The sequence below is a fragment of the Pristiophorus japonicus genome, chromosome 29 (assembly GCF_044704955.1).
Source record: "Pristiophorus japonicus isolate sPriJap1 chromosome 29, sPriJap1.hap1, whole genome shotgun sequence".
In the NCBI taxonomy this organism is placed as follows: domain Eukaryota; kingdom Metazoa; phylum Chordata; class Chondrichthyes; family Pristiophoridae; genus Pristiophorus; species Pristiophorus japonicus.
The window spans coordinates 8,991,707-9,000,835 of record NC_092005.1 but is presented as its reverse complement, the minus strand read 5'-3'; positions in this window follow the sequence as shown (position 1 = coordinate 9,000,835).

Below are 9,129 nucleotides of genomic sequence, written 5' to 3'. Positions count from 1 at the left end.
TTTTTCTCAGTTGTTTTTCTTAGTTTTTTTGCTCAGTTTTTTTCACAGATTTTTCTAAGTTTTTCTGCTCAGTTTTTCTGCTCAGTTTTTCTCGTCAGTTTTTTTCTGTTTTTCTTCTCAGTTCTTCTTTTGTTTCACAGTTTTTTTCACAGTTTTTTTCTAGGTTTTTCTTCAGTTTTTTCAGTCTTTTTTCCTCCGTTTTTCTTCAGTTTTTTTTAATAGTTTTTTTTCTCAGTTTTTCTACTCAGTTCTTCGTCGTTTTTTTCTCTTTTTTTTACTTAGTTTTTTATTTCACAATATTTTTTCTCCGTTTTTCTTCAGTTTTTTGAAATAGTTTTTTTCTCAGTTTTTCCGCTCAGTTTCTCTTTGTTTTTTTTAAATAGTTTTTTTTCTCAGTTTTTCTGCACTGTTTTTCTGCTCACTTTTTCTCAGATTTTCTTCTCAGTTCATTGTCGTTTTTTTTCTCAGTTTTTTTCTTCGTTTTTTTTTCACAGTTTTTTTTCTCCGTTTTTCTTCTCAGTTTTTCTCATTTTATTTTCTTACTTTTGCTCAGTTGTTTTTCTTAGTTTTTTTGCTCAGTTTTTTTCACTGATTTTTTCTAAGTTTTTCTGCTCAGTTTTCTGCTCAATTTTTCTAGTCAGTTTTTTTTCTCAGTTTTTCTTAATTCTTTTTTTTTCAGTTTTTTTCACAGTTTTTTTCTAAGATTTTCTTCAGTTTTTTCAGTCTTTTTTTCTCAGTTTTTTTCCTCCGTTTTTCTTCAGTTTTTTTTAATAGATTTTTTTCTCAGTTTTTCTGCTCAGTTTTTCTGCTCAGTTTTTCTCGTCAGTTTTTTTCTCAGTTTTTCTACTCAGTTCTTTTTTTTCACAGTTTTTTTCACAGATTTTTTCTAAGTTTGTCTTCAGTTTTTTCAGTCTTTTATTCACAGTTTTTCTTCTCTGTTTTTTTCCTCCGTTTTTCTTCTCAGATTTTTAAAAGTTTTTTTCTCAGTTTTTCTGCTCTGTTTTTCTGCTCAGTTTTTCTCAGATTAACTTCTCAGTTCTTCGTCGTTTTTTTCTCAGTTTTTTTCTTAGTTTTTTTTTTCACAGTATTTTTTCTCCGTTTTTCTTCTCATTTTTTCTCATTTTATTTTCTTACTTTTGCTCAGTTGTTTTTCTTAGTTTTTTTGCTCAGTTTTTTTCACTGATTTTTTCTAAGTTTTTCTGCTCAGTTTTCTGCTCAATTTTTCTAGTCAGTTTTTTTTCTCAGTTTTTCTTCTCAGTTCTTTTTTTTCCAGTTTTTTTCTAAGATTTTCTTCAGTTTTTTCAGTCTTTCTTTCTTAGTTTTTCTTCGTTTTTTTCCTCCGTTTGTCTTCAGTTTTTTTTAATAGTTTTTTTTCTCAGTTTTTCTGCTCAGTTTTTCTGCTCAGTTTTTCTCAGATTTTCTTCTCAGTTCTTCGTCGTTTTTGTCTCTGTTTTTCACTTAGTTTTTTTTTCACAGTATTTTTTCTCCGTTTTTCTTCTCAGTTTTTCTCATTTTATTTTCTTACTTTTTCTCAGTTGTTTTTCTTAGTTTTTTTGCTCAGTTTTTTTCACAGATTTTTTCTAAGTTTTTCTGCTCAGTTTTTCTGCTCAGTTTCTCTCGTCAGTTTTTTTCTGTTTTTCTTCTCAGTTCTTCTTTTTTTTCACAGTTTTTTTCACAGTTTTTTTCTAGGTTTTTCTTCAGTTCTTTCAGTCTTTTTTTCTCAGTTTTTCTTCTCAGTTTTTTTCTCCGTTTTTCTTCAGTTTTTTGAAATAGTTTTTTTTCTCAGTTTTTCCGCTCAGTTTCTCTGCTCAGTTTTTCTAGTCAGTTTTTTTCTCAGTTTTTCTTCTCAGTTCCTTTTTTTCAGTTTTTTTCTTAGTTTTTTTTTCAAAGTTTTTTTTCTCCGTTTTTCATCTCAGTTTTTCTCATTTTATTTTCTTACTTTTGCTCAGTTGTTTTTCTTAGTTTTTTTGCTAAGTTTTTTTCACTGATTTTTTCTAAGTTTTTCTGCTCAGTTTTCTGCCCAATTTTTCTAGTCAGTTTTTTTTCTCAGTTTTTCTTCTTAGTTCTTTTTTTTCCATTTTTTTTCACAGTTTTTTTCTAAGATTTTCTTCAGTTTTTTCAGTCTTTTTTTCTCAGTTGTTCTTAGTTTTTTTCCTCCGTTTTTCTTCAGTTTTTTTTAATAGTTTTTTTTCTCAGTTTTTCTGCTCAGTTTTTCTGCTCAGTTTTTCTAGTCAGTTTTTTCTCAGTTTTTCTTCTCAGTTCCTTTTTTTCAGTTTTTTTCTTAGTTTTTTTTTCAAAGTTTTTTTTCTCCGTTTTTCTTCTCAGTTTTTCTCATTTTATTTTCTTACTTTTGCTCAGTTGCTTTTCTTAGTTTTTTCGCTCAGTTTTTTTCACAGATTTTTTCTAAGATTTTCTTCAGTTTTTTCAGTCTTTTTTTCTCAGTTGTTCTTAGTTTTTTTCCTCCGTTTTTCTTCAGTTTTTTTTAATAGTTTTTTTTCTCAGTTTTTCTGCTCAGTTTTTCTGCTCAGTTTTTCTAGTCAGTTTTTTTCTCAGTTTTTCTTCTCAGTTCCTTTTTTCCAGTTTTTTTCTTAGTTTTTTTTTCAAAGTTTTTTTTCTCCGTTTTTCTTCTCAGTTTTTCTCATTTTATTTTCTTACTTTTGCTCAGTTGTTTTTCTTAGTTTTTTTGCTCAGTTTTTTTCACTGATTTTTTCTAAGTTTTTCTGCTCAGTTTTCTGCTCAATTCTTCTAGTCAGTTTTTTTTCTCAGTTTTTCTTCTCAGTTCTTTTTTTTTCAGTATTTTTCAGTTTTTTTCTAAGATTTTCTTCAGTTTTTTCAGTCTTTTTTTCTCAGTTTTTCTTCGTTTTTTTCCTCCGTTTTTCTTCAGTTTTTTTTAATAGTTTTTTTTCTCAGTTTTTCTGCTCAGTTTTTCTGCTCAGTTTTTCTCAGATTTTATTCTCAGTTCTTCGTCGTTTTTGTCTCTGTTTTTCACTTAGTTTTTTTTTCACAGTATTTTTTCTCCGTTTTTCTTCTCAGTTTTTCTCATTTTATTTTCTTACTTTTTCTCAGTTGTTTTTCTTAGTTTTTTTGCTCAGTTTTTTTCACAGATTTTTTCTAAGTTTTTCTGCTCAGTTTTCCTGCTCAGTTTTTCTCGTCAGTTTTTTTCTGTTTTTCTTCTCAGTTCTTCTTTTTTTTCACAGTTTTTTTCACAGTTTTTTTCTAGGTTTTTCTTCAGTTTTTTCAGTCTTTTTTTCTCAGTTTTTCTTCTCAGTTTTTTTCCTCCGTTTTTCTTCAGTTGTTTTTAATAGTTTTTTTTCTCAGTTTTTCTACTCAGTTCTTCGTCGTTTTTTTCTCTGTTTTTTTCTTAGTTTTTTATTTCACAGTATTTTTTCTCCGTTTTTCTTCAGTTTTTTGAAATAGTTTTTTTTCTCAGTTTTTCCGCTCAGTTTCTCTGCTCAGTTTTTCTAGTCAGTTTTTTCTCAGTTTTTCTTCTCAGTTCCTTTTTTTCAGTTTTTTTCTTAGTTTTTTTTTCAAAGTTTTTTTTCTCCGTTTTTCTTCTCAGTTTTTCTCATTTTATTTTCTTACTTTTGCTCAGTTGTCTTTCTTAGTTTTTTTGCTCAGTTTTTTTCACTGATTTTTTCTAAGTTTTTCTGCTCAGTTTTCTGCCCAATTTTTCTAGTCAGTTTTTTTTCTCAGTTTTTCTTCTTAGTTCTTTTTTTTCCATTTTTTTCACAGTTTTTTTCTAAGATTTTCTTCAGTTTTTTCAGTCTTTTTTTCTCAGTTGTTCTTAGTTTTTTTCCTCCGTTTTTCTTCAGTTTTTTTTAATAATTTTTTTTCTCAGTTTTTCTGCTCAGTTTTTCTGCTCAGTTTTTCTCGTCAGTTTTTTTCTCAGTTTTTCTACTCAGTTCTTTTTTTTTCACAGTTTTTTTCATAGATTTTTTCCAAGTTTGTCTTCAGTTTTTTCAGTCTTTCATTCACAGTTTTTCTTCTGTGTTTTTTTCCTCCGTTTTTCTTCTCAGATTTTTTTAACAGTTTTTTTTCTCAGTTTTTCTGCTCTGTTTTTCTGCTCAGTTTTTCTCAGATTTTCTTCTCAGTTCTTCGTCGTTTTTTTCTCAGTTTTTTTCTTAGTTTTTTTTTTCACAGTATTTTTTCTCCGTTTTTCTTCTCATTTTTTCTCATTTTATTTTCTTACTTTTGCTCAGTTGTTTTTCTTAGTTTTTTTGCTCATTTTTTTTCACTGATTTTTTCTAAGTTTTTCTGCTCAGTTTTCTGCTCAATTTTTCGAGTCAGTTTTTTTTTCTCAGTTTTTTTCTCAGTTCTTTTTTTTTCAGTTTTTTTCTGTTTTTTTCTAAGATTTTCTTCAGTTTTTTCAGTCTTTTTTTCTCAGTTTTTCTTCGTTTTTTTCCTCCGTTTTTCTTCAGTTTTTTTTAATAGTTTTTTTTCTCAGTTTTTCTGCTCAGTTCTTCTGCTCAGTTTTTCTCAGATTTTCTTCTCAGTACTTCGTCGTTTTTGTCTCTGTTTTTCACTTAGTTTTTTTTTCACAGTATTTTTTCTCCGTTTTTCTTCTCAGTTTTTCTCATTTTATTTTCTTACATTTTCTCAGTTGTTTTTCTTAGTTTTTTTGCTCAGTTTTTTTCACAGATTTTTTCTAAGTTTTTCTGCTCAGTTTTTCTGCTCAGTTTTTCTCGTCAGTTTTTTTTCTGTTTTTCTTCTCAGTTCTTCTTTTTTTTCACAGTTTTTTTCACAGTTTTTTTCTTGGTATTTCTTCAGTTTTTTCTGTCTTTTTTTCTCAGTTTTACTTCTCAGTTTTTTTCCTCCGTTTTTCTTCAGTTTTTTTAAATAGTTTTTTTTCTCAGTTTTTCTACTCAGTTCTTCGTCGTTTTTTTCTCTGTTTTTTACTTAGTTTTTTATTTAACAGTATTTTTTCTCCGTTTTTCTTCAGTTTTTTGAAATAGTTTTTTTTCTCAGTTTTTCCGCTCAGTTTCTCTGCTCAGTTTTTCTACTCAGTTTTTTTCTCAGTTTTTCTTCTCAGTTCCTTTTTTCCAGTTTTTTTCTTAGTTTTTTTTTCTTAGTTTTTTTTCTCCGTTTTTCTTCTCAGTTTTTCTCATTTTATTTTCTTACTTTTGCTCAGTTGTTTTTCTTAGTTTTTTTGCTCAGTTTTTTTCACTGATTTTTTCTCAGTTTTTCTGCTCAGTTTTCTGCCCAATTTTTCTAGTCAGTTTTTTTTCTCAGTTTTTCTTCTTAGTTCTTTTTTTTCCAGTTTTTTTCAGTTTTTTTCTAAGATTTTCTTCAGTTTTTTCAGTCTTTTTTTCTCAGTTTTTCTTCGTTTTTTTCCTCCGTTTTTCTTCAGTTTTTTTTAATAGTTTTTTTTCTCAGTTTTTCTGCTCAGTTTTTCTGCTCAGTTTTTCCTCAGATTTTCTTATCAGTTCTTCGTCATTTTTGTCTCTGTTTTTCACATAGTTTTTTTTTCACAGTATTTTTTCTCCATTTTTCTTCTCAGTTTTTCTCATTTTATTTTCTTACTTTTTCTCAGTTGTTTTTCTTAGTTTTTTTGCTCAGTTTTTTTCACAGATTTTTTCTAAGTTTTTCTGCTCAGTTTTTCTGCTCAGTTTTTCTCGTCAGTTTTTTTCTGTTTTTCTTCTCAGTTCTTCTTTTTTTTCACAGTCTTTTTCACAGTTTTTTTCTAGGTTTTTCTTCAGATTTTTCAGTCTTTTTTTCTCAGTTTTTCTTCTCAGTTTTATTCCTCTGTTTTTCTTCAGTTTTTTTTAATAGTTTTTTTTCTCAGTTTTTCTACTCAGTTCTTCGTCGTTTTTTTCTCTGTTTTTTACTTAGTTTTTTATTTCACAGTATTTTTTCTCCGTTTTTCTTCAGTTTTTTGAAATAGTTTTTTTTCTCAGTTTTTCCGCTCAATTTCTCTGCTCAGTTTTTCTACTCAGTTTTTTTCTCAGTTTTTCTTCTCAGTTCCTTTTTTCCAGTTTTTTTCTTAGTTTTTTTTTCAAAGTTTTTTTTCTCCGTTTTTCTTCTCAGTTTTTCTCATTTTATTTTCTTACTTTTGCTCAGTTGTTTTTCTTAGTTTTTTTGCTCAGTTTTTTTCACTGATTTTTTCTCAGTTTTTCTGCTCAGTTTTCTGCCCAATTTTTCTAGTCAGTTTTTTTTCTCAGTTTTTCTTCTTAGTTCTTTTTTTTCCAGTTTTTTTCAGTTTTTTTCTAAGATTTTCTTCAGTTTTTTCAGTCTTTTTTTCTCAGTTGTTCTTAGTTTTTTTCCTCCGTTTTTCTTCAGTTTTTTTTAATAATTTTTTTTCTCAGTTTTTCTGCTCAGTTTTTCTGCTCAGTTTTTCTCGTCAGTTTTTTTCTCAGTTTTTCTACTCAGTTCTTTTTTTTTCACAGTTTTTTTCATAGATTTTTTCCAAGTTTGTCTTCAGTTTTTTCAGTCTTTCATTCACAGTTTTTCTTCTGTGTTTTTTTCCTCCGTTTTTCTTCTCAGATTTTTTTAACAGTTTTTTTTCTCAGTTTTTCTGCTCTGTTTTTCTGCTCAGTTTTTCTCAGATTTTCTTCTCAGTTCTTCGTCGTTTTTTTCTCAGTTTTTTTCTTAGTTTTTTTTTTCACAGTATTTTTTCTCCGTTTTTCTTCTCATTTTTTCTCATTTTATTTTCTTACTTTTGCTCAGTTGTTTTTCTTAGTTTTTTTGCTCATTTTTTTTCACTGATTTTTTCTAAGTTTTTCTGCTCAGTTTTCTGCTCAATTTTTCGAGTCAGTTTTTTTTTCTCAGTTTTTTTCTCAGTTCTTTTTTTTTCAGTTTTTTTCTGTTTTTTTCTAAGATTTTCTTCAGTTTTTTCAGTCTTTTTTTCTCAGTTTTTCTTCGTTTTTTTCCTCCGTTTTTCTTCAGTTTTTTTTAATAGTTTTTTTTCTCAGTTTTTCTGCTCAGTTCTTCTGCTCAGTTTTTCTCAGATTTTCTTCTCAGTACTTCGTCGTTTTTGTCTCTGTTTTTCACTTAGTTTTTTTTTCACAGTATTTTTTCTCCGTTTTTCTTCTCAGTTTTTCTCATTTTATTTTCTTACATTTTCTCAGTTGTTTTTCTTAGTTTTTTTGCTCAGTTTTTTTCACAGATTTTTTCTAAGTTTTTCTGCTCAGTTTTTCTGCTCAGTTTTTCTCGTCAGTTTTTTTTCTGTTTTTCTTCTCAGTTCTTCTTTTTTTTCACAGTTTTTTTCACAGTTTTTTTCTTGGTATTTCTTCAGTTTTTTCTGTCTTTTTTTCTCAGTTTTACTTCTCAGTTTTTTTCCTCCGTTTTTCTTCAGTTTTTTTAAATAGTTTTTTTTCTCAGTTTTTCTACTCAGTTCTTCGTCGTTTTTTTCTCTGTTTTTTACTTAGTTTTTTATTTAACAGTATTTTTTCTCCGTTTTTCTTCAGTTTTTTGAAATAGTTTTTTTTCTCAGTTTTTCCGCTCAGTTTCTCTGCTCAGTTTTTCTACTCAGTTTTTTTCTCAGTTTTTCTTCTCAGTTCCTTTTTTCCAGTTTTTTTCTTAGTTTTTTTTTCTTAGTTTTTTTTCTCCGTTTTTCTTCTCAGTTTTTCTCATTTTATTTTCTTACTTTTGCTCAGTTGTTTTTCTTAGTTTTTTTGCTCAGTTTTTTTCACTGATTTTTTCTCAGTTTTTCTGCTCAGTTTTCTGCCCAATTTTTCTAGTCAGTTTTTTTTCTCAGTTTTTCTTCTTAGTTCTTTTTTTTCCAGTTTTTTTCAGTTTTTTTCTAAGATTTTCTTCAGTTTTTTCAGTCTTTTTTTCTCAGTTTTTCTTCGTTTTTTTCCTCCGTTTTTCTTCAGTTTTTTTTAATAGTTTTTTTTCTCAGTTTTTCTGCTCAGTTTTTCTGCTCAGTTTTTCCTCAGATTTTCTTATCAGTTCTTCGTCATTTTTGTCTCTGTTTTTCACATAGTTTTTTTTTCACAGTATTTTTTCTCCATTTTTCTTCTCAGTTTTTCTCATTTTATTTTCTTACTTTTTCTCAGTTGTTTTTCTTAGTTTTTTTGCTCAGTTTTTTTCACAGATTTTTTCTAAGTTTTTCTGCTCAGTTTTTCTGCTCAGTTTTTCTCGTCAGTTTTTTTCTGTTTTTCTTCTCAGTTCTTCTTTTTTTTCACAGTCTTTTTCACAGTTTTTTTCTAGGTTTTTCTTCAGATTTTTCAGTCTTTTTTTCTCAGTTTTTCTTCTCAGTTTTATTCCTCTGTTTTTCTTCAGTTTTTTTTAATAGTTTTTTTTCTCAGTTTTTCTACTCAGTTCTTCGTCGTTTTTTTCTCTGTTTTTTATTTAGTTTTTTATTTCACAGTATTTTTTCTCCGTTTTTCTTCAGTTTTTTGAAATAGTTTTTTTTCTCAGTTTTTCCGCTCAGTTTCTCTGCTCAGTTTTTCTAGTCAGTTTTTTTCTCAGTTTTTCTTCTCAGTTCCTTTTTTTCAGTTTTTTTCTTAGTTTTTTTTTCAAAGTTTTTTTTCTCCGTTTTTCTTCTCATTTTTTCTCATTTTATTTTCTTACTTTTGCTCAGTTGTTTTTCTTAGTTTTTTTGCTCATTTTTTTTCACTGATTTTTTCTAAGTTTTTCTGCTCAGTTTTCTGCTCAATTTTTCTAGTCAGTTTTTTTTCTCAGTTTTTGTCTCAGTTCTTTTTTTTTCAGTTTTTTTCTAAGATTTTCTTCAGTTTTTTCAGTCTTTTTTTCTCAGTTTTTCTTCGTTTTTTTCCTCCGTTTTTCTTCAGTTTTTTTTAATAGTTTTTTTTCTCAGTTTTTCTGCTCAGTTTTTCTGCTCAGTTTTTCTAGTCAGTTTTTTTTCTCAGTTTTTCTTCTCAGTTCCTTTTTTTCAGTTTTTTTCTTAGTTTTTTTTTCAAAGTTTTTTTTCTCCGTTTTTCTTCTCAGTTTTTCTCATTTTATTTTCTTACTTTTGCTCAGTTGTTTTTCTTAGTTTTTTTGCTCAGTTTTTTTCACTGATTTTTTCTAAGTTTTTCTGCTCAGTTTTCTGCTCAATTCTTCTAGTCAGTGTTTTTTCTCAGTTTTTCTTCTCAGTTCATTTTTTTTCAGTTTTTTTCAGTTTTTTTCTAAGATTTTCTTCAGTTTTTTCAGTCTTTTTTTCTCAGTTTTTCTTCGTTTTTTTCCTCCGTT